Source organism: Phocoena sinus, chromosome 18 (genome assembly GCF_008692025.1).
Source record: "Phocoena sinus isolate mPhoSin1 chromosome 18, mPhoSin1.pri, whole genome shotgun sequence".
Lineage (NCBI taxonomy): Eukaryota > Metazoa > Chordata > Mammalia > Artiodactyla > Phocoenidae > Phocoena > Phocoena sinus.
Genome location: NC_045780.1, coordinates 31,878,104 through 31,903,955, shown reverse-complemented (window position 1 = coordinate 31,903,955; position 25,852 = coordinate 31,878,104).

The window sequence follows — 25,852 nt, the reverse complement described above, 5'->3', positions numbered from 1 at the left end:
TAAGATTTTTATTATTCAGAGAATATGATTGACCTAGAATAGAAAAGAGATCAATGGAACAGAATACAGTTTCCAGATCTTTTCTTTCCATATTTAATAAAAATTAAATAAAGTGAAATATTGGTTGTCTCAGTGGCATTTCAAGTACTCAATAGCCACATGTGGCTAGTGACTACCCTATTGGGCAGTATAGATATAGTACATTTCATTGTCACATAAAGTTTTTTTGAACAGTGCTGTTCCTGTTAGACTTACCCACATACCACATATCATCAGTTTGATTTTTGATAAAGACATTAGGTTAATTCAATGAGAATTGGATGTTTTTTGTTTGTTTGTTTGTTTGTTTGTTTGCGGTACGTGGGCCTCTCACTGTTGTGGCCTCTCCCATTGCAGAGCACAGGCTCTGGATGCGCGGGCTCAGTGGCCATGGCTCACAGGCCCAGCCACTCCGCAGCATGCGGGATCTTCCCGGACCGGAGCACGAGCCCGTGTCCCCTGCATCGGCAGGCGGACTCTCAACCACTGCGCCACCAGGGAAGCCCGAGAATTGGATGCTTTTAACAGATGTTTTTACAATTACTAGAGCAACTGGATAACTCCATTAGCCAAACAACAACAAAAAACCCCTCAATACCTATTTCACTCTGTACACAAAAATCTTGATCATAGATCTACATGTAAAACTCAGAGCCATAAAACTCTTAGAAGAAAACAGAATACAATAGGTTTGTGTTTGGGGGGTAGGAAAATGACATACTTAATTGGGCAGAAATATCACTAACCAAGAAGAAATATAATTGGTGAAGGAAGCTCCAAAAAATTAATATTTCCCTTTCATTAAAGGATACTATTAGGAAAATGAAAGTCACATGGGAAAATTATTTGCAGTAAATATATCTGTCAGCAGTCTTTTTTCCAGAACTAAAAACAAGCAAACAAACAAACCAAAAAATCCAACAAGATGAGAAATTTAATAAAAATTGTCAAAAAATTTGCATAGACATCAAATCACCAGTAAGCATTCAGAAAACTTTGTCAACATTAGTCATGTGGGACATGCAAATTAAAAGCACTAGGCACCACACACAGTATAAAATGGCTACAATAAAAAAGACTAATAAAACCACATGAGGTTTTTTGATAATGACCATTCTGACCGGCATGAAGTGATACCTCATAGAACTACCATATGACCCAGCAATCCCACTACTGGGCATATATCCTGAGAACTTATATATACTACAAAATGTAAAGTAGTTAGCTAGTGGGAAGCAGCCTCATAGCACAGGGAAATCAGCTCGGTGCTTTGTGACCACCTAGAGGGGTGGGATAGGGAGGGTGGAAGGGAGGGAGACCCAAGAGGGAAGAGATATGGGGATATATGTATATGTATAGCTGATTCACTTTGTTGTAAAGCAGAAACTAACACACCATTGTAAAGCAATTATACTCCAATAAAAATGTTTAAAGAAAAAAGGAGACATGTACCACAATGTTCATTGCAGCACTATTTACAGTAGCCAGGACATGGAACCAACCTAAATGTTGATAGACAGATGAATGGATAAAGAAGATGTGGCACATATATACAATGGAATATTACTCAGCCATAAAAAGGAATGAAATTGAGTTATTTGTAGTGAGGTGGATGGACCTAGAATCTGTCATACAGAGTGAAGTAAGTCAGAAAGAGAAAAACGAATACCGTATGCTAACACATATATATGTAATTTTAAAAAGCAGTACTGATGAACCTAGTGGCAGGGCAGGAATATAAAGATGCAGACATAGAGAAGGGACTTGAGGGCACGGGGCAGGGGGGAGCTGGGGTGAAGTGAAAGAGTAGCATTGAAGTATATACACTACCAAATGTAAAATGGATGGCTAAAGGAAGCTGCTGCATAGCACAGGGAGATCAGCTCAGTGATTTGTGACAACCTAGAGGAGTGGGATAGGGAGGGTGGGAGGGAGGCTCAAGAGGGAGGGGATATGGGGACATGTGTATGCATGTGGCTGATTCACTTTGTTGTGCAACAGAAACTAACATAGTATTGTGAACAATTATACTCCAATAAAGATCTATTTAGAAAAAAACACACACACATGAGGGCAAGACATGAAGGTTGCATACATTTCTGGTGGTACAGTAAAATGATTAAACCACCTTGAGAATTATTTGGCAGCTTCTCATGAATTTAAATATACATCAATCCCGTTACCCACCTACTTCATTACACAAGAAATGAAAATTTATGTCCACAAAAAGACTTGTAAAAGAGTGTTTAAAAACTGTCTTATTCATAATGGCCCAAACTTAAAACCATCCATATGGCCATCATCAGGAGAATGGATAATCAAATAGTGATATATCCAAAAAATGAAATATTACATATTCATTTTTCTCATCTGCTCAGAAGGAATAATCTCTCTATACACATATTCTCATATGCATCTATATGAATTTAGGAAAGAAATTCAGAAGAACATGAACAGAAACTGCAAAGGCTGGTAACTTTTGGGGTGAGATAGAAGGTGTGCAGAAATGAAGCATCAGAAGGGGAGAAGCAAAGAGTAAGAGGGCAGACTTACATCTTAAAAATTATGTAATTGGCTGGGAAAGGTGAGAGGAAGGCTATTTTTTAAATTAATTTTTATTCGACTGTAGTTGATTTACAACGTTGTGTTAGTTTCTGCTGTACAGCAAAGTGTATCAGTTATACATATACATATATCCACTCTTTTTTAGATTCTATAGGTCATTAGAGTACTGATTAGAGTTCCCTGTGCGACAGGTTCTTATTAGTTATCGATTTTATATATAGTAGTGTGTATAGGTCAATCCCAATTTCCCAATTTATCCCTCCCAACCCTTTCCCCCTTGTAGACAGTTTGTTTTTTACATCTGTGACAGAAGGCTGTATTTTATTTTTTTATTCTTTGCCATCTTTTCTGATAAATCTCTCTCAACTCATCCTCTTAAGTGGGACCTGTATTCCCCCTGTGATAGTTTGGATTACTTTTTTGCAAATGTCCTTTCTGTTCAACTCTTACTGTGTGTGGAATATATAAATATCCTCAATCCTTAATGCTGCTCTTGTTCATGTGACTTGCTTTGGCCAAAGGAATGAGAATGTGGCACATGAAGAGGCCTTGAGTGTGTTTGCTCAGTTTACCACAGCTGTCATGAGAAGAGCATATTAGAAGTAATCCTTCCTTTTCAGTTAGACCCCCAACAAAACACATGTAGAGAAATCTTGAATTCAACCTGCAGCCTGGAGCTAAAGCCCAGCCAAACCACAGCTGAAGACGTAGCAACGAAACTGAGTCCAGTCTACGTCAGACAAATCACAGCCTGTAGACCATGCACAGGAGAATAAATACTTTTTGTTGCAAACCACTGGATTTTAGTGTGGTTACTAATGTAGTATTGATGTGACTGACTCCTACATCCCCAAAGACACTATCCACTCAAAATACTCCATATTTCTCCTGTTTCCTTCGTTTGTTCTGATGATGAAATAATACAGTGCCCGTTAAAAATATATATGATAAAGAAAAATTATGTACTGTATGTGAACTGGTGTTTTTACCTTAACTTCAGATACAACATTCTTTATGAATTTCAGGGCTGCTACTGACCTAGGAACTTCGTGAAACTTCCTTCTCTTTTCCTATTGTGTTAGTCATTATCTAATTATCTTCAAATTGTAATTTAGAACTACAGAACATTGCCATTGAGTTCACAATATTTAGTTCTTCTTTATTGCTATCCTCATCTTTGGACAAATGAAGTGTTCATGATGATGGTCCACTCTGAGACTGCTTTCTCAGTTCTATGAATTCTTTTCATCTATTAATCCAATTTAGAGATATCTTCATGGATGTTATTGACAGCTGAACTGTGCCACTTTTTAAAGTCTTAAACTCTAAAATTTAAATCTCAGATCATCCTTTCTCCCTTTTTTAAGTCTACGTGTCATGACAATTTGCTCATTCAAATAGCATTCATGTACTGTTTTTGCAAAGTGTTAAAGGGGATTAAACTTTGTAACAAGTATGTACTCATCACCCTTTTATTGTCCATTTCTAACCCACTCCCCTAACTGGTACCTGAGAATTGAATCATATTTATAGTCCTTGTGCTCAGCTAATGACATGCTAATATTCTCCAAGGTGCCGCACCCTAAAGACATAAGTTATTAACTCTACAACAGGAAATTTGCATAACTGCCTAAAAATAACTATTTTGCATAACAGCCTAAAAATAACTATCCCTCAAAACTACTTCACAGCCTCACATACAATAGATTCTCAATAAATATTTATTGAAAGAATTGTTGACGTAGCCAAGGAAAAACTCCAGTGGAAGAATTTCTGATACTGTGACTAAACATTAAATATTTTAAATTATTTAAAAGGGAAAATAATACCCACTTTCATAAATTCTACTTATGGCTCTGATTTCCACACGTAGCTTTGGAAATAAAATATCTCTTCTAGTGTTTGCTAGTCATAGAAATAAATTTTGTAGTTGCAGTATTCCATTTTGGATAAAATTTATAGTATGAGAGAGAATTACAGCATCAGAAAAACTGATTACGACCATAAAGACATATTAAGAGATGCAAAATGACCTGTTCACCAGCTCTAACGTTCCCATCAGTGACCTTTGAGGAAAGGAAAATAGCGGAATATTTTCTCTATGTTTCTGAACTGTCCTTTTTATCTCTAAGTAGTGGCAGTACTGCAGAAAAAAAAAAAATCACAGTGTATATTAGGAGGATTCTTGGATGACAAAGAAAGTCATTTATTTCCATTGAATAAGTCAATCACAAGATCAAAATAATCTTTTCCCTTTCGACTCAGTGCCAGTTTTGTTGGCACTCTCACAAAGAAAGCTTAGGTCTTTTTACTACATTTGTTGAATCAAGCTGGATGGGAGAAACAGAAAGGCAGAGAAATTATAATCAAATGCTGTACCAAAAATACTCAGTATGACCAGTGACAGATTCACTTAAGTGAAACAAATAAGGTAATTAATTTTCATTTTTAGTAACTTTGCTTTCAATTAACCATTTGAGAATAGACGCGATGGATAAACTCCTCTGAAATAAATTAGCAGTAAGGTTACCTGGCAAATAGAAGTATACGTTTGAGCAATCACTGTACTCTACCATAAGAAAACAGACTTTTTATTGTGAGTTTCTTGTGAGAAATTGAATAAGTGGAAGATTTGTGTCACTTGCATATTTTGGTATTTTACGATTTTATTTTAGTCAGCAATTTTACAGTGTAGGTTTATGTGTTTAAGCTCCATATTTCATCTTTGCTCATTTTAAAAATGGCAAATCTATGCATCAGCTCTGCATTATTCTCATATATACATAGCTATGAAAGAGCACATTATGCAGTAAAAACATAATTACCCCTTTAGAATTTTGATGGAAATTCAGAAGGAACTTATCTGTGTTGAAATTCTAATTTCTGGAATATATACGCCCTCCCTTGACTGCTTACTCACTCCCTCCCTCAGTTTATGTGGCCTCTCCCACAAATCTCTACACTTACATATTATAGATTTCCTTGTGTTACATATTCACAAATGTTAGGTTTGCACCTGAAAGACTACAAAATCATTTTGCTGAATCTCTGCTGTGCTTAACACAGAGCTGGGCATCTTGTCTGTCCTCAGGAAGGACTTACTGACAATATATTTATTCTTCTTATGTAGAAAACTGCAAAAGCTTCAAAATTTTTAGTGACTGGAAACATATCTTTACTAAATAATATCATAGCCAATTCAAGCTTCCAATGTCAAAGCAATATCTCTATGACCTCATTTAATCAATTCAGTTAAAATATCAGGTAAGTAACTCAGGGACAGAACTCAAGCACACCAGATTCTGCTGATTGGTTGCTTTTCAATTTTCTTCTTGAAACCGTGGCACCATGTAGACATAAATTATTTGTGTTTTGTGCATTTCTATTATACCTTTGGCTTAGCAAGTACATGAATATATGCATTCTTGTGTTCAAATCAGATTTATAACCGGGAAATACATTTGCAGAAAATTATACCTTCACCTCTTTGGCATTGAAAAAATGTGAAAGAAAGAACTATAAATTGCCATTTGAAGTAGTAAAAAATAATAAAAATAACTCCTTCTGACTATATAGCAATATGTGGCAATAACAATATTACTCTCTGTAAGAGAGGTTCCTATTGGCAAAGTACAATTTCTCATCCCAAATTCTATTCCTGAGGAAAGCTACAAGCTATTAACTTGAAAACCTTTTTTACTTAAGCTAAAAAGGAAAAATAATAAACCTATTACCATTTATGTTAGGTTTATAAAGTCAAATTTCCTTTGCTGGTTATGATTGAATTTAAAAAGTTAGTGAACCTACAACCTCAATAGGAAAATCTGTAATTACAGTTTCATAGATTTTTAACCTTTTAAAACTTTATAAATAAAATAAACATGGCCATTATAAAATAGTTTGAAAGTGCAGAAAATTTAGAAGGAAAATAAAATATTCTATTGTTTTTCAATTTAATTTATAAAACTTTTCATAACATTCAAAACTCTTCAAGTATCAAATGAGTACATAATGTCCCACTATATAGATGCAGTATAGTTCATTAAAATTTTCTCTTGTTTTTGTACATTTTGGTTATTTACTAGCTATGATATTATAAACACTGATATGATAAAAAAATAATTAAATATTTAGAGATAATTGTGGCTTTAATTTGGGATCAGTAATCTGAATATATTTTGTTTATTCCTTTTCTAAAACTAAAATTGTGCATTCTTACAGAGAGTCACATAGTTTTAGAAATTGTAGTTTTCTTTTTCTCTTCTTTCTCTCCTAAGACTAACACTGTAAACTCTTTTAGCTAAGTCCTTGTGTTGTTGTTTAACCACCACAACTCAGCTTAATATGATTGCTTTTCTACTTCTTAAATTTTTAGTTTGAGGCATTAACTAGTGACTTTGCACCCCAGAGGATGACGATTTAGCTTGTATTTCTCCCTTCGTTTCTACCACAGACATGCATCCATGGTAGCTGACTCACCCTCCTAATACGTGTATAGCGTATTAGTAATTTCATGATTAAGGACTTACAAGTGTATATAGCTACATTTGTATGTAACCTATTTTTACCTCTGGAAGCATGTTGAATTTTTGTGCATCCTCAGTTTTCTGAAATTTCAAAATAATGTGCCTTGGTGGTGGTATATTTTTCTTTAGTGTGTGGAGTAATATGTGCTCTTTATAAACACACATGCATAAGCTCTGAAAAATGTTCTTGTTTTAATTAAGTCCTTTCTTTCCTTTTACTCAGTTCTCTCTCTTTCTGGAACTCTTTACTGGATACTAATCTAAATTTTTTCTTCCTTTGCTCTTCCCTTCCTCTCTCCCTTCCTTCCTTCCTTGCTTGCTTCCTTCCTTCCTTTCTTCCTTTCTCTCTTTCTTTCCCTTTCACTCTTCTTTCTCTCTCAGTTTTCTGGAAGTTTTCCTCAACACTATTTTCCAAACTTTTTATTGAATTTTCATTTCAGCTATTAAGTTTTTAATTTTCAACAGATCTATTTCTATTCTCCTTTTTTATAAAAGTATTTCATTCTTTTGTTTGTTTGTTTGTTTGCGATACGTGGGTCTCTCACTGCTGTGGCCTCTACCGTTGCGGAGCAGAGGCTCCGGACGCGCAGGCTCAGCGGCCATGGCTCAGAGGCCCAGCCGCTCCGCGGTATGTGGAATCTTCCCGGACCGGGGCACAAATCCGTGTGCCCTGCATCGGCAGGCGCACTCTCAACCACTGCACCACCAGGGAATCCCAGTATTTCATTCTTGTTTGAAGATGGTATACCTGCTATTATCTCTCCTGGGATACAGTTTTCTTTACCCTGAATATGTCTGTTTACTTTCATTGTTTCTGTTATTTATTTTGGCTTCTGCCTTTCATGAAGAGGATTCTGCAGCTTGTGGCTGGGAGTTGCTTCTTGAGGGCTTCTCTGAGGGTGATTTGATGCCATTGTATCTTTTCTACAAGAAGTAAAAGTATGACATGTTTACCCCAGTGTTGTAAGAAGTGAGGCAGTTGGGGGAAACATGCTGGTGGTTTCCTCATTCATTAAGTGTATCTTTTCTTCCTTCTTAATTCTACCTGACATATGTAGTCCAGAAACTTCTATTTAGTGTTTTTATTTTAGAGAATATGTTCCGATCTTTTCTGGAGAATGGGCAGTTAGCTGATGAGAGACAGTTGATGGACTATTTAAAGTTGAGCTGGGGTTATGGAGAGAGAATGGATCTAGCAACTTCATACAGAACTTTTCAAGCAGTAATCCTTATTTTAAAACCTCTCCTTTCTACGCATGTGGATCCACCCATTATTGAGGAATTGGGAAATTTGGTAGCAAAAATTGTGTTAGATCTCAGCCTTCCCCACAATCAGCTTTAAGTTTTCTCCAATCTCCTAAATCTTTCATCTGACTTTCCGAAATGTTGCTCTTTATTTTACTTTAGCACTCTCCTTGTCCTTGAGGCATTTTGACTTTAAAAAATTCTTTTTTTTTTCCCCCTAAACAAAATTAATGTTCTTGTCCTCTATCTCTGCCAAGAAGTCAAAAGTCTAAACTATGAATACTTGTGCCAATGTACTTTCCAGAAACAGTGTATTAATTTACATCCTTATTAGGGGTATTTAAGAGCAGTTATTACTTTTTTCTGCAATATCTAATGCCAGCTACTGTAAATTTTTCTTCATATTGACAATTTGAACGGCACAGAAATGGCATAATTTAAAACTAGAACAAATGCTCAATAAACAAATGAAAGAATGAGGGTGTCTGAGGAACAGAGATATTTGGTAACTCTGAGTAAATCACAGACGATCCACAGACTTTGGTATGACTATAGCTAATTAGACTTCTGTTTTATTGCATTCTTTCATGAAGAAGGAATCCATGGATAGAATAAAAGGAGTCTTATAAAGCTGAATGGGGAAAATGATATAATAATTTCACTACATTGTAGTATTAGTGATATCTACAATATTGTCACCAAAAGGAATCATACCATATGTATTTATACAAATTTCAATTGTAGACCTCCTGAAATGTTTACTACTTTACAATTATAGAATGTACAGCGTGATGATTATGGTTAACAATACTGGATTGTATATTTGAAAGTTGCTAAGAAAGTAAATCTTAAAAGTTCCCATCATAAGATAAAAATCTGTAACTATATGAGGTGATGGATGTTAACTAAATTTATTATGGTAGCTATTTCACAATATATACATGTAGCAAATCGATAGCCGTGTATCTTTAATATAATGTTATTTGTCAAATATTTACCAATAAAACTGGAAAACTGTACAGTATTTATTAGTTCATACACTAAATTTTATTATTTAACAGAGCACATGTGTATTCTGTGTTACAAATTTATTTTAAAAACATCTTCCTAAATGCACTTCCATATTATTTAATTCCTTCATAATCCTATGTATTTTTATTTTAGGTATTTAAACACAAAGTAAATTGAGAATCCCCACATAGATGAAAGAGATTCTCTTGAGAAGAATGAGCAGTGGGTGAAATTTTAATGAGTGCCCAAACTTTAGGCATGGTGTAGAATAGATTTTTTGTTTGGATAGCTTGAAAAAATTGCTGAATTTTTAAACACTTAAGTTGATATTCTTTTCACTTTATGTTGTTCATTTTACATTTTTCTCTTTGTTTTCCAACTACAGTCTATCCTTCTAAAATGAGGTACAAAATTAAGTAAGACTTTTAAATGCCTCATCTGTTTGTACACTTTTTACTAGATTTTATGAGAATATTCTAAGAAAAGAATGGAATAATTTGCCATTCTAATTAAGCCATTGTAGATCTTAATTTGCTGTACTGTAATCACCATGTTTTCATTCTCTTTCAATGTAAATATAAAGTTGAAAGAGGAATACTGTACTGAAGAAAGTAACCAATAATCAATTAGAAACATCTGGTGACACAAAGTTTGATGTGTAGAGTCAAAGTTTGCCTGGAAAAAGATTACACCTCCAAATATAGACCTTGACACTGGAATGCATTCCCACATATTTTTGGTAATTGATGCTAGCAATTCTTTAAAAGGCAAGAGATACAATTAGACATATCAATTGGCCAATATACAAACATATTAAAAACTTTACTTTTAATATCTTTCCTCTTTCAAAGTTTATTGAATGTGATAAACACTGTTTTTTTGTGACATACAAAATTTTAACAAGATCCATACCCTGATATTAAAATGCTCACAATTAAGGCATAGGGAACAGACAAGACTAATAAATTCTATTTACTGTGATAAGTAAAATTGATGTGCATACCAGGTATATTGTTGTCCAACATAAAGATGAATAAAATTTGTCTGTGGCAGAAAGGGAATTAACAGGATATTTGCACCCAAAATTATTTGAGATGGTTTACTAATTGAGCATATTAGAAAATGGAAAATTTAGAAATAGAAACTAAAGCATATTAACCAAAGGGGTAGGGATCAGTGAATATTAGCTAATTACCACAATAGGTTTTACTTTTTTGGTAGCATGGAATACAAGAGGAAATCTGTTTATTTTCCTGAAGAGCATTCCATGGGGTACTTTATTAGAAAGATGCTCCTAGAAAAGATAATCTGTGATAAAATGCTGAGGAAATATGGCATAGAACATATCTATGAATATTAGATTTAATTTGAAACTATGTATTATCTCAACTATGTATATTAGACTTAATTGAATTCCTACAGTAATGACAATTATATTAATGTGATTGCTAATTATATCCATTAAAAAACCCAATATTTTATTAAACACATTTTGGAAATACTGGTTTGACAGTTTTTATTTAGTGACATGCACAATAAACTCATATGTTTATGTAATCACATTTTCCTGCTTAATAAACTGTTTTGAATGAAATAGCCAGAGTACAGTTTAAAAAATTGGAAAGAGATGAAATTTTTAAAAATCACTAAGGGGACAATTTAAGATGTTTCTTTTATGGTGTATTTTTTATTTTGTAATATTAGGTACACTAACTAAATTCATTGCCAGTTTCAAGATTAAAGAGAAGATGTAATAAATAGAAATTATTTTAAAATACTGAGGAGAGTTGGCATTTTGAATTCTGGAAACTGTCTTTGAAAGTTAATGAAAGGGAATTTAAAACTATTGATTAATTCCTGTATATTAAAATGAAATTTGAGACTACTGATGTAACAATTGTAATTGTTATAACAATTACAATAATTGTACCATATATGCAATCCATTCATCTACTTGAAAAACCTCAGAAATTGACTTCCTAACTCTGCATATATTTTCTGAACCAAAGTAGCAGAGAGGCAACTAATCAAGATATTTTGATTGAACACCTCTGAATAATAAATAGAATTTTGATAAAGAAAAAAAGAAAATGAGGAAAAAATACTCAACCTTAAAAGTAATCATATATTCCAAATGATTGCATGAATTTTCTATTCAACAAAGTTCAAATTTCAGAAATTTTGAGAAAAAGGAGGAAAAGAAGCTTACTTAAACTTATGGTGAAGTTTAAGAAAATAGTTATTCAATAAAAGATTAAAAAGTCATCTACATTTTATAGTTAGATACTAATTACAGACAAGATACACTATTCCACATTAGAAAAGTAGAGTGGTGGGATAGGGAGGGTGGAAGGGAGATGCAAGAGGGAAGAGATACGGGGATATATGTATATGTATACCTGATTCACTCTGTTATAAAGCAGAAACACATCATTGTAAAGCAATTATACTCCAATAAAGATGTTAAAAAAAAAAAAGGAAAGAAAAGAAGCAATCTTAACTGAAATTGGAAAAAAAAAGACATGGATACAATCAAAGTCATCTAAATTAAATCAAATAAAGGCCATCAGAAGAGATGGGAGTTCTTTTAGACTAGAAAAATAGTAGTGTAATTTGTAAATAAATAGGAGGTCAAAAGGGAATTACAAACTCTGTTAGAGACTGATGGGACTGAACCAAATGATTGTTCATTGTATCATCTGCTTAAGAATTTTGTGCCAGAGAGAGAATAATAGAACAAAAATTGCATTTGTAAAGTGAATGAAAGCTACATTTTGGGGGGTTATAATTAACAGCAGCTGTTATAGAAGTACTTAATAACACATTAAGAAAAATGGAGATGGACCAAATATTTGAATGCATGTGTAATTATGGTTATTCCTATACTAACATCATATTTTCATTTTAGTGAGACTTTCCGAGTTTGACATCAAATTAATTTTATTTTTTCTTAGAAGGAAATTTAAAGCATATATTTTATTGAAGGTTTTTTTTTTTTTTTCTTTTTTTACGTTACACGGGTCTCTCACTGCTGTGGCTCCTCCCGCTGCGGAGCACAGGCTCCAGACGCGCAGGCCCAGCGGCCATGGCTCACGGGCCCAGCCGCTCTGCGGCATGTGGGATCTTCCCGGACCAGGGCACGAACCCATGTCCCCTGCATCGGCAGGCGGACTCTCAACCACTGCACCACCAGGGAAGCCCTATTGAAGGTATTTTTAAGTTATTGGCAATTGATATAATATGCATCAGTGCTTCACGATGTTTACCAATGTTTTGGTCATTCAGATCACTCAAAACCATGGCCAATTCCTTCTCGTTTTAAATTTGATTGTGTTGCGGGTACTCAATTCTGTCTCAAAGTTGTGCTTTGTTGGATATTTTCCCAACTTGCTGCTATATTAAGCCAGGCAGGTCATACAAATGACTGCCAACAACTGAAATTGGCATGTATTCTTACTGGTTATGAAGGGGATTGGGTGGCTTGAAACCCACCTGAGGAGCCTAACAATTTTCAAGCCATTAACTCAAGTCTTCCTCCCATGAAGAAAGTCAGAAGATGGTAGCAACAAAACAAAAAGGTCCAATTATTTTGCAAAATTAGATTGTATTTTCCTCCTATTTTGCTCCTATTCCTTGATTGTGTTCCATGGAGTAAAAGACCATGAAACATTCAAAGAACTATTCTATTTTGAGACATTCTTAAAACTGCCTCTTCAGAAATTCCCAAAGGGTATATCAACCTGAGGCTGTGTAATAGTCTCAGACCAGATTAACTTTTATATTCTCATTTACTGATTTTATCCTAAAATATCAGTAGCTGAGGTTCTCATTACACACATCATTCTCTGATGGTCTGAATTGAACTGACTAATCAATACACACCTTCATAGAAAAAGAGCTTGGATTTATAACTGATCTTCATTTCCACTATGACTCTCAAAAATTAGACTCGAAAACTTGAAACATGATTTTTTTCTCTCTGCTCAAGTTTTCTTTTTTTTTTTTCTTAATTAATGAATCAGGGACACAATCTTCAAATTAGAATAGTAATAATAATAATGATAAAATGATACTATTGTTATAGTTTTATTAACCTTTTTATTATAAATAATTTAGATCAAGTTTATAGATAGTATAGTGATTATATAGCCTCTTTTGATTAATCACTACAAAGCAGGTGATACCATATTGTGTGAAAAAAAATCTCATAAATCACTAGTATTATCAATTCTACAGTTGAATATTTAAAAGTATTAGCAGTAAAACACTTAGATATATATTACATTTTTTTGCTAGTATATATTGGATACTCAGTATGTGCCTGTCTGTGCAAGGTATAGAAGATACAAAGGTAAACAAAGCAGATATCCTTTATAGAGATTGTATTTTAATCCAGGAGGTGGACAATAAACAAACACATAATTGTATGGACATAGAACAAATGAATAATTCATCTAATAATTTGTTCCTAAAAGTTGGCAAACGTTGACCTATGGATTGTAAATGACTGTGTTATAATTTCAAAGGGTAGGCTTAACATTAGGTAAGCTACCTAATGTTAAATGTCTACAAATATGGCCAAAAAGGTTTTGATCATGCAAAGATAATTTTGTTCCTCTTGAAGCCCCAGTTATCTCTAAAATTTTGATTATTGAGAAAGAATAACAAGAGGATCATTATATATTATATGGCATTTACTGAAAGCATTTATAGCTGGGCACTACTCTAAGTACCCAAACAATCAAAAGCATGCTTGCTCTTTTCAGTTCTCATAGCAGCCTTATGAACTCTTTCACAGGTAAGAATTCTGAGGGATAGAAAGATTGTGTAATTTACCTAAAATTGCACAGCGCTTAAGTGAGAATAGCTCTATATGATTCCATATATTGTAAACAGTATATTTCATTCTTTGTCTATTACTGCAATTAATAATCTGTTGAATACATACAAGTGGAGGAGGAAAACCTAATACTGCCAGGGTAAGAAAAAATAAAGTATAGTAAATGGCTCTGAGAAAATGTGATTTAAAGTTTAAGTTTTCTTCCAAGTAACTGGAAAAGATGAAAATGATTTTAGAAAGAGATATCTCTAAATGATAAATATGGGAAAGCAGAGTTACTGATGAATGCCCAGAAGTTATCAACTACAGAATTCACAAAGTATAGAAGGAAAGAAGGAATTTAACTTATTACAGATTCATAATTATGAAGTCTCTTTATGAAAGAACAGAGGACTTGGAATGAAAGCAAAACACAAAACTACAAAGAAAATGTAGCCCACACAAGAGCCAGTGTTAACATTTTTAATAATATTATTTGTATTATGGATACTATTTGTTAAAAATCATATAGGATGTGTCATGGCATTTATTTTCTGCCCAACATGGGAATCCAACTTCAGTTAGGACTCAATCTCGAATATATTAGTACTGTCTCAAAGCAAACTAGATGCATCAGCCCTCTTATTACTACAGATGAGGCAGGATTCAGAGGCAAGTAGCCAGGGAACAAAGAATACACAATAGAAAAGGACAAAGAAAGTATCAGCAACTATTAAGTAAAGAGAACACATTACCAAGTAGTATGGCACATGTTTTGACCACATGGTTGAAAATAATACTTTCTTAGTAATGAAACTGAGTATATCTTCAAACACACCAACGTACAGGTAATGTATGAATCTATACCTTTAACTCAGTCTAGTTTTAGAGCTAGATACTAATATTTTCATTTGCAGAGCCTCAGGGTGTGACAAGTACTCAGCTAGGTACTGAAAATAAATAAAGAATTAAAGGCCAAGCTTGGGCCCTCAAACGGTGGAGAAGAGAGATAATTAAAATATGTTGGCTAGGATATCTGCTTCTGACCATGATGAGTAGCTGGTATTAAACTAGTTCTTCTGCTAGAACCATAAGAAAACTGGAGAAAATATGTGAAATAGCCATTTTCATATATTGAAAAAAAAAGCAGCATAAGCCTGTGTCCCATAAGAAATAAAAGGAAAATGAAGTGAGGTGTTTGTCACTGTTTTTGTTGTTGTTGTTAACATGGAAGCATTTACTGCATCCCCATCACAGAAAGAGTGAACCCAATCAAAGCTTTATAATCTTGCTAAGCTGAGGAGACAGAAAAAGAGTTTAAGAAAGTTGAGATAGCTGAAATTTGAGGGACAGTGTAATTAGATCTGTATGAGATTCCCTCGAATCCTGGTTTTAACTCTAAGCTACATATACATAGAATGATATGCAATGAGTTCAGGCAAAGAACAACTACCAGGAAAGGATTAACTACCCAGAAACTGTAACCTGAAGAATTCTTAGATCTCATGGGATTGGAAGAATTCATGACATGAATAATCAGTGTGTAAAGACCCTGTTGAATATAAATAACATTCAATAGAAATTTCAGCAAAGCCATAAATATGGCTCAACTTGTCCTAGAGCAAAAGATACTTTATATTCATCCTCACAAAGGTGAAAAATAAGTCTCAAATGGATCAAGGTGATTAAATATATCAAATTCTTGCCAAAACAAAATTCAACACTCTTTTAAAAAGAAGGTAACAAAATCTAGATACTCAGCACTATTTATAATGTCCAGTATACAATACAAATTTCTAGACATGAGAATGGACAAGAGCTTATACCTCATAACCAGAAGGAAAAGTCATTCAGTAGAATCAAAACCCATAAGTGACAGTGGTTATACAATAAAAATACACTGACTCAAAAAAGTTACATTACATACACAAATATATATATATATATATATATATACAGATTACTAGTCCATATATATTAATTATATATGAATCATATGTGATGATGAATCAAATCATCATAGGTGATCCTGTCACTAATATATCTTCAAAGAAATTCTAGAGCTGAAAAATACAAAATATGAAATAAAACTTCACTCTATTGCATAAAAAAGATTAGACACTACAAAAAATTATCAAACTAGTGAATTTGAATAAAGAGCAACAGAAACTAACCCAAACTGAAATACAGATAGCAAAAATGCTAAAAGACAGAAAACCCAGAATCTCAGTGGTCTGTGAAACAATATCAAGTAATTGACCATTGGTTTACTGAGAATACCAGAAGAAGAGGATGTGGAGGAAAGAGCAGAGAATTATTTGAAGTAGTAATGGACAAAAATATTTCAGATTTCATGAAAATCTGAAACGGGCATATTCAAAATAATCAAGATAAACACAAAGAAAATAATACCAAGATGCATTACAGTAAAACTTCTGAAAAATAATGACAAAGAGAAACACTATTAAAAAACTATCAGAAGGCGTAAGAGGAGTAAAATCCACACTCATGTAAAAAGGAACAACTGTAAGAATCATGTGCAATGCAGGGCACATGAAAATGCAAGGTGCATGAAAATGAAAAAGCAGTCTTGCAAGTATTAAAATAAAAATCTATTAAACTAGGATGCTATATCTTACTAAACATCCTTAAAAATGAGGGCAAAATAAACACTTTTTTATGGTATACTATTTCTGAGAGAATCTGTTGACAGAATACTTACACTACAAAAATTTGTTAAAGAGATTTCTCCAGGCAGAAAGAAAACAATTGGAAATGGAAACTAAGATATGGACAAAGAGAGAATAGTCCAGAAATGTATGGTCAGAGGTAACCATAAACCAATTTTTTCTCACTTCTAAAATTAATTCTAAAATATTTGGCAACTTAAAGAAAAACATGATAATAATGCATGAATGTGTTTATAATACATATTGAAAAATATATGACAATCATAGCATAAATAACAGGAAAAGGGGAAATTGACATGTACAGTTCTATGGGATACACATTATAGATTAATTAGAATAATATTATTTGAAGTTAGAATGTGATGACAAAGTTATATGTGTTGTAAATTCTAGTCAAATTACTAAAATGAAAAAAAAAGAAGTGAATTAATGAGTCAATAGAAGAGATAAAATGGAATACTAAAAAAATTCTTGTATAATAAATAAAATATGACAGGGGAAAGAAATAAGAAACAAAGAATATTTAGGACTAAAACAATTAGTATGATGATATATTTAAACCAAATCATATCGCTAATTATAAGTGGTTTCAATGCTCCAATTAAAAAAGAAAGATTGTCAGATTGAGTTAAAAAACATGATAATGCATATTCTGTCTATTAGAAACCAACAATAAGAAAGATATATAAGTAGAGTAATAGAAAAATCTATACCATGTAAAGAAACAAGGAGGGGTTATATCCATAGCAGGTAAAGTAAGCATTCTCCTAAACCTACAGAAAAGTAAAACAGATATTCTAAATAAAAATAGTGTTTGCTATGCAAACATCTTCCAAATAACACGTTAGCAGTACCTTTCTACATATTTGACAGCCAACAAGTTTGCCACTCCAAAGATATACATGTATAGAGATTTTGAACCATCACTACCCTAGTGATATTTCTACAGTTCTTGAATTAATACAAGACTTTCACTGCTTACTTTTGCCTACCTTTCTAGTCCTGTCTTTCATTATTTTCCTCACAGGCACCTTGACTACAGCTACACTGAATGACTTACAGTTACCCAAAAGCAAGTACAACATATTTAATCAAATATCTCAGTATTTTACATTCATTTTCTAGCATGTACATTCCTACTCCTACACATGGATATTTCTTACAAATCCTTAAGTATTCAGCTCCAATATTACCTGTTTCGGGAGGCTTTCCATTATACCTTCAACATAGGTGAGGTTCCCCTTTCATGAGATTCTACAATGACCCCTCTGTTTGAACGTGTTGCCTACTCCAGCTTTGTTTCTGAAGTGTATCTGCGGGACTAAAGTAAAAGAACTCCTAGAGGAGAGGAATCTTGGTTTTTGTCTCTACTGTTTTAAAACCAAGCTCAATAATTAGTACAGATAAATGACAGTGTTACAGATTGTACTGAAGCTAAGATATTAGATTCCAACATTTTGATTTGAGCATTGGAATGTTACTTTGCAGGCTACAAACTACTAAAATTGGAGCTTTTTAAAAATTACCAATAAATGTTTACAGCAGACAGCTTAAATTCATTTCTATACTCCCCCATTCTACCTAAAGACAACGTTAAATTTCATGAAGCTTCAGCAATTTCCAGGTCAATCTCAGAAATATAACAAGACAGGAGAAAACAAAGCATTTTCATATTCTAAGAATAGAGAAACTTACTTTTAACATTGCTTTTAAAACATATCATTCACTTTTTCCAAGTGAGAGTTGATTTCATTGAAATGAGAAATTTAAAATAAAAATATTGTAAACCAAATAACTTGATTAACTAGTTCATTTTTTCCATTTTATTGATATGGACTGAATTTTCGAAGTAGCAAATTCATTCGATAATTATTTATTGAGAGTTCACCATGTGTCAGGTGCTACGCTGGATGCTGAGAATTTAGCAGTGAATATAGACAAGGAGAAAAGACATGCATTAAATAAGTATTACATAAAATTAATAAATTATATTCATGATATGTGTTAAAAACAAAAGCCAGTGGATGCTACTTGCACTTTCCTCAGGATTCCATTGTTGGTTAACAAAACAAGAGGAAAGACAAAAAGCTTGATACTAAGCAACAGAAAACTTTGAAATCTGATGTTAGATTTTATGTTGCCTTGTGCTTTTCAGATGAAATCTTTTTTTCATTCAGTAATTGCTCAGTTATAAAAAACTGCTATCATTTTTAAATCTGATGTTTTACCTACTCATTACATTTTTAGCACTGCAGTTTATTTCCCCCAGGAGCATTTTTCTCCAGAATATAAATATTTCAATGCTGTTCCTTAATTTTTAGGATCACTTAGCCTTGGTGAAATGGATTTTTATGTTGAAGAAACAAATCCGAAGGGAAACTATAAAATTTACTACTGCTTAGATAAATTCATGGTGACAACTCATAGGGAGGGATGGTAGAAACTATCTTTTCCTCAGTAGGGAAGGGGTTGGGTGAATGAAGTCAGGGGATAATCATAAGAGTAGATTTGACTTTGACTAATTTTCTTGCTGTCAACTATGGTGAATCTTTTCATAATTATTACATGTCATTCATGGGAACCCTTTCTGGGTCTACCCCTGGCCATGAAAAATGGCTTCAGACAAATTCCACAATTTCTTACAGAATGGGTTATGGAAAAGACCTTATTGGGCAAAAATACAAAGTTACTTAGAGCAAAAGTAGCAAGAAAAGAAAAGATGTGGTCCACTTAAATGCCGTGTCAACTCATGAGAGGTGTTAGCCTGGGGCTCTGTTGGAATCTTAATGTGGGTCTGAGCTCCATTACGGAAATTCTCCTTCTTGGGAATCTCACTTTTTATAGGAGATCTGTGAGAAAGTGCCCTCTTAATAGAGAATGAACAGGCTACTAGTTGCCTGTGCTGCAACTGGAAATATACAAGGTTACTGTGAAAAGAAATGTTGGACAACCAGCTGTTGGAAAGAGTGTGGAACCCACCATTTCCAAGTTAAACCTGCCCTGGTTAGCCAACTCTGATTATGCTTCTGGTTCTCTACTTTACCTTATAACAAAACTCACTTCTTATACTTTATAACTATGCACAGTCTTTTTACATTAAGAATTGTCTGAAATAAAGCTTATCTGCTCTCTTAAATGCCTCTTAGGCATGAACTTTTGCCTGCTTTAGGTGTTACTCTTTTTGCTGAGGAAAGCAAGTTCCTTCAGGCCCAGCTAAACAATTAAGTGATCTCCCAAAGTCATTTTTGGAGAATCCTCCTTATTTCACTACTTTTAGATATGTAAAAAATAATTCATCTTGAACTTGCAAAACTGCAACCATTTTGAAAAAACGTAGGGAATTTTCAAAATGAGTTATCTAATGACAAAGAGAATGAACTCTTCCCTGAATAAAGAAATCCTTTGATGAAGCAGAATAAATCTTTAAAACTAATTGATATAAAAAAAGAATTTCTTTCAGAAATTTACAATATTAGTCAATTTAATTAACACAACACGTTGGAAAAATTTATGGCTTCAATGTGAAGCCATGAGATGAGTGTGCCCAGCTATCTGAAATATGCCTTAAGTGGACAAATAAAATTAACTATGTCATTGCTGAATACTAATGCTAAATCACTATTTTTCTACTAAATGTCTTTCTATTGAAATTTCTTTTAGAGTTTAACAGATATCATTTTACTGAAAAGAAAACAAAAAAATATATTTTCTTAAGCTTATACCATACTGACAACTAACACAATTAACTGTCGTTTCTCTTTTACTTAACATAAATAAGTTCAGAGTTAAGCCTTATAAAAAGCAGTGATTCTAGATCTCCAGAGAATGTACACATAACCAGTATCTTCAGTAGAGTTTGTTTGCTCTTTTTTTCCCCAAATTTCAAGTGCCTTTGCGTTCTCAGAAAGTAATGGAGAATAAGCATGTCTCATTTTCCTCATGAATCTTTTGCCCAGATGGTAATATAATCTTTCAAACTTAAAACTCTTTATTATTATCAACATCTTCTTAAACTACTAAATATTTCTTTGTTACTTAATAATCTTGAAAATTTACTTGTTTATTTTTGTCACAAAAGTAAATTATGAGTAAACTAAGCTTATCTAACATACCCCAAATATCATAATTTTCAGTGCACTCTAATGTTGACGTAGGGTTCAGGTTTAAACAATAAATAAAGTGCCTCAATAACCAATTTAAATAGGTATCATTAACCCTGATTACCACTGGTTAAACCAAAACAGGGTCAAATGACTTGTCTGCACAGATTTATGTAGCTTTTCACTGACAAGAGGCAGGGCTGAAATCAAATGTCTGATTCTTGGTGAGTTATCATGATTTCATTTAAATAACTCACAGATATTATAAGTGAATGGGACACATGTGGCCTCTTATACCTATGATAATAAGATGCTGATATTCTTCATTAAAGAAAGAAGAGACCTGATTCAACTATGCTAGGCAAAATGCCATGGCAACAGCTGGTTTCTCCCTATAGCAATGATTTTACAATCCTGCTGGAAGGCCATCAGCTATAGGATTTTCCCCTTTCTTTGTTCAAACTCTTTCTATTACTGCAAGTTAGTGTTAGATGCTCTTCAGAATGTGATAAGGAGGGAGAAGGCGGCATATGAATACAGATAGCATTTTCTCCCATTAGCAATAGAGAGGGAGAGGAAAAGGAGATGGCGGAATCAACTTGTAGCAAATAATAAAATAATTCTTATGAAAGGGATAAATGTCAAGAGGCTCTGGTTGTATTAAGTGAAAAATAGTTTTATAAGAGGTGAAAATTAAATTTAACAAAGATAGTAGTACTGAAAAATGGTGTCTGAATAATCAGAAAATGAAGCAAATAATGATTGGAGGGAAGAATAAGTGGAAAAAAATCAGTAGGAAAAAGTGACAAAAGAAATAATCCTTATTCAATTCTCTTTCAATAAAGCTATTAAAAACTAAGTTAAAGCAGCCTTTTGGACACCAGTATAAATCAAAGGGAAAATTTACAAAAACATTTATTTGGAAGATAGATGAAAAAAGTGCAAATTAAGTAAGTCAGAAAGAGAAAAACAAATACAATATGCTAACACATATATATGGAATCTAAAAAAATGGTTCTGATGAACCTAGGGATAGGACAGGAATAAAGACACAGAAGTAGAAAATGGACTTGAGGGCTTCCCTGGTGGTGCAGTGGTTGATAGTCCGCCTGCCGATGCAGGGGACACAGGTTCGTGCTCCGGTCCGGGAAGATCCCACATGCCGCGGAGCGGCTGGGCTCATGAGCCATGGCCACTAAGCCTGCGCATCTGGAGCCTGTGCTCCACAACAGGAGAGGCCACAACAGTGAGAGGCCCGTGTACTGTAAAAAAAAAAAAAAAAAAAAAAAAAGAAACTGGACTTGAGGGCATGGGGAGGGGGAAGGGTAAGGTGGGACTAAGTGAGAGAGTTGCGTTGACATATATACACTACCAAATATAAAATAGCTAGTGGGAAGCAGCTGCATAGCACAGGGAGATCATCGTGGGATAGGGAGGGTGGGAGGGAGACACAAGAGGAAGGGGATAAGGGGATATATGTATACATATAGCTGATTCACTTTGTTATACAGCAGGAACTAACATAACATTGTAAAGCAATTTTACTCCAATAAAGATGTTATAAAAACAAACAAATATAAGATAGCCGAAACATGACCTAGGAATATTTTGTTATACCTGATACCATAAATTATGCAGTAGTAAAAATATGTCTCATTGACTCAATAGGAAATTAATGATATATTTCATTGTTCTAAAATTTATACATTAGTATTAAAGTATGATTTGTTATGGTACATAGCAAAACATTTCAAATGCTTTAAAATCTATTGTGTGAATGATCATTTTTCAAAATTATGAGATCATCTGCCAATTGTAGTCAAAAATTTCATTATTTATTAAAGGAACATTTATGTATGTATGTATGTATGTATGTATGTATTTATTTATTGGCTTCATTGGGTCTTTCTTGCTGCGCGCCGGCTTTTTCTAGTAGTGGTGAGCGGGAGCTACTCTTTAGTGCAGTGCATGGGCTTCTCACTGTGGGTGGCTTCTCGTGTTGTGGAGCACGGGCTCTAGGCATGTGGGCTTCAGTAGTTGTGGCATGCAGGCTCAGTAGTTGTGGCTTGCAGACGCTAGAGCGCAGGCTCAAGTAGTTGTGGCACATGGGCTTTAGTTGTTCCGTGGTCGGTGGGATCTTCCCAGACCAGGGATGGAGCCCGTGTCCCCTTCATTGGCAGGTGGATCCTTAACCAGTGTGCCACCAGGGAAGTGCCAAAATTTCGTTATTTAAGTGGATGGTAATACATGAAATAAACAGCGTCCATAAACTTTCCAAGTTTATTTAATATTTACCTCAGTGTTTAGTCATATAAGACCCTAGAAACTTTCTAGTCTTCTTAGTCTTCCATCAAAGATGAGGAAACAAAATCTCATAGTCAGAACTGTATTATTAGTATTAGTATTTTAGTGTGTGTGTGTATTTACACCAAAGTAATTTAATCTCCTTTAAGCTAGGGTCCACAGTTTTCATCTCTTTTGTCTATGTTATCTTCATGGGTCCTTGTGCCTAGTAAACACTGAATAAATGCAACTGAACTGTTGAAAATTAAGATGAATTTGTCTATAATGATTTAATTTTGCTTTATAAGGATATATTCATTATTTAGACCAATGATTATGATATTTCATATATTCACACCAATGTTGCTGTCACGACTACAAACAATATTGTTTTTGTCAGTGATTGAAAATTCAGAATTTTCTCTGAATCATGCCTTCATCAACATCAAAATGTGTTAATGTTAATTATTAATTAATTAATTAATGTTAATATTTCCCTTAGAGATTTGTGTCATCTTAAAGGATAAATTATACATTGATGGTCATCTTAGGGAATCGTGTGGTCTAGATCATTGGTCTCCAATCTCCGGCACTCTGACTGGTACCAGTCTGTGGCCTGTTAGGAACCGGGCTACACAGCAGGAGGCGAGCGGCAGAAGAGTGAGCGAAGCTTCATCTGTATTTACAGCTGTTCCTCATCGGTCGCATTACCTCTTGAGTTCCACCTCCTGTCAGATCAGCAGTGGCATTAGATTTTCACAGGAGTGTGAACCTTACTGGGAACTGTGCATGCGAGGGATCTAGGTTGTGTGCTCCTTATAAGAATCTAATGCCTGGTGATCTGAGGTGGAGCTGAGATGGTCCCATCACCCCCAGATTGGACCATCTAGTTGCAGGAGAGCAAGCTCAGGGCTCCCACTGACTCTGCATTATGGTGAGTTGTATAATTATTTCATTATATATGACAATGTAATAATAATAGAAATAAAGTGCACAATAAATGTAATATGCTTTAATCATACAGAACCATCCCCTGCCCCCTCAGTCCATGGAAAAATTGTCTTCCATGAAACTGGTCCCTGGTGTCAAAAAGGTTAGGGACCGCTGATCTAGATGGTCTCCTATGACTTTGACAGCAACGTCAGTTTCTCTGTCTTGAATTAGGGAGCTGATATCTTCTAGGACAACTTTATCCAGCTCTTACTAGAATGACAACTGGTTCAGCATCAGCAAATTTGTGATAACCATCATGGTTCACGAGACCTCCACCTAGAGAGCAGACATCCTTGTTCTCCTCCAGTTATAGGAGAAAGAGTGTTCTCATCATATGACAACTTATGTGACGATTTACTGGAAATGTGACATCTCTTACAGATTTTTACATCATATACCTACTATGAAAATTGACACTAATACAGTATAAAAAAGGAACAGACAGTAAACAAGTAAGGGGGACGGGGGGAAAAAGTGTGTGCAAAAAAAAAAGAGCTAAAAACATAAAAAGAAAAGAACATACCCGCATTGTTATTTTTTTATAAGTTGAAAGTCTTTTTTACTTTGATATTATTCTTCAGGAAAAATAGGTTAGAGTTTATTTTTAAGATATACTTCTTAAAGTTTGGCTATTTAAATAATGTCTGTGTTTCCTTGCACAAGCAAATTCATACAGTTTTGTTGGGTCCTTTTCAGGAACTAATGGTACTGCACTTTTCAGTTTCTTACCCTAGAAGTAGTTGACTGTTTGGAAGAAGACCCTACATATTATTTTTCTCTAGTTTTTTCTTGATAATCTGTGAAAGTTGATTTACAACTTTTTATTTTTCCATTCACTTTCCAATAGCAACTTTTAAAAAAAAATCAACCTTTCTGATATATTTGCCAAGACAGAATTCTAAGTCTTTTTTGAACATTACTTCCTGATCCAGTCTCACTAATTCCTACTTAAATAAGCTTTCTATATTCTTAATAAGCTTATAATGTTTACTAAAGTTTCCCTGTTTGCTTCAATTCTTATTTATTATATTTACTATGTATGTATGTGTATGTATGTGATATATGTGTATGTGTGTATATTTCACAATGCCTAGCATGAACTGGATAAACAAAATATAGATTTAGATATCTGCTAAAATCATATAATGGTGAAATCTGTAACCTGATAAAGGAGGCTTATGTGGTTCTTTCACCAGCACACTTGAGTTTCTCTTCCTTCTTAAATGCTTCAATTAATAAATCTGGCCATTTTGTCTATCATACATTGGATTCCATGATATTTTAAAATTAACATACCCCAATTTTACCCTAGAATGCATACCACAGCACATGGTAAATGAGTATTTGAATACAGTCATATTTATATTGCAATCTATATTTTGCCACACAAACCAGTCTAAGTAGCTGCTATTAAATGCATTATCCTTCGTTCACTCATTCAACAGTATTGATTGAGCACTTTCTACATGAATTTTTGTTGGATATTGTTAAAACTTCGACAATAGTTGACATTTATTATTACATTTATTACTATACTATGTACAATATAATAAATCTTAATATTTATTGATAATATTGCTC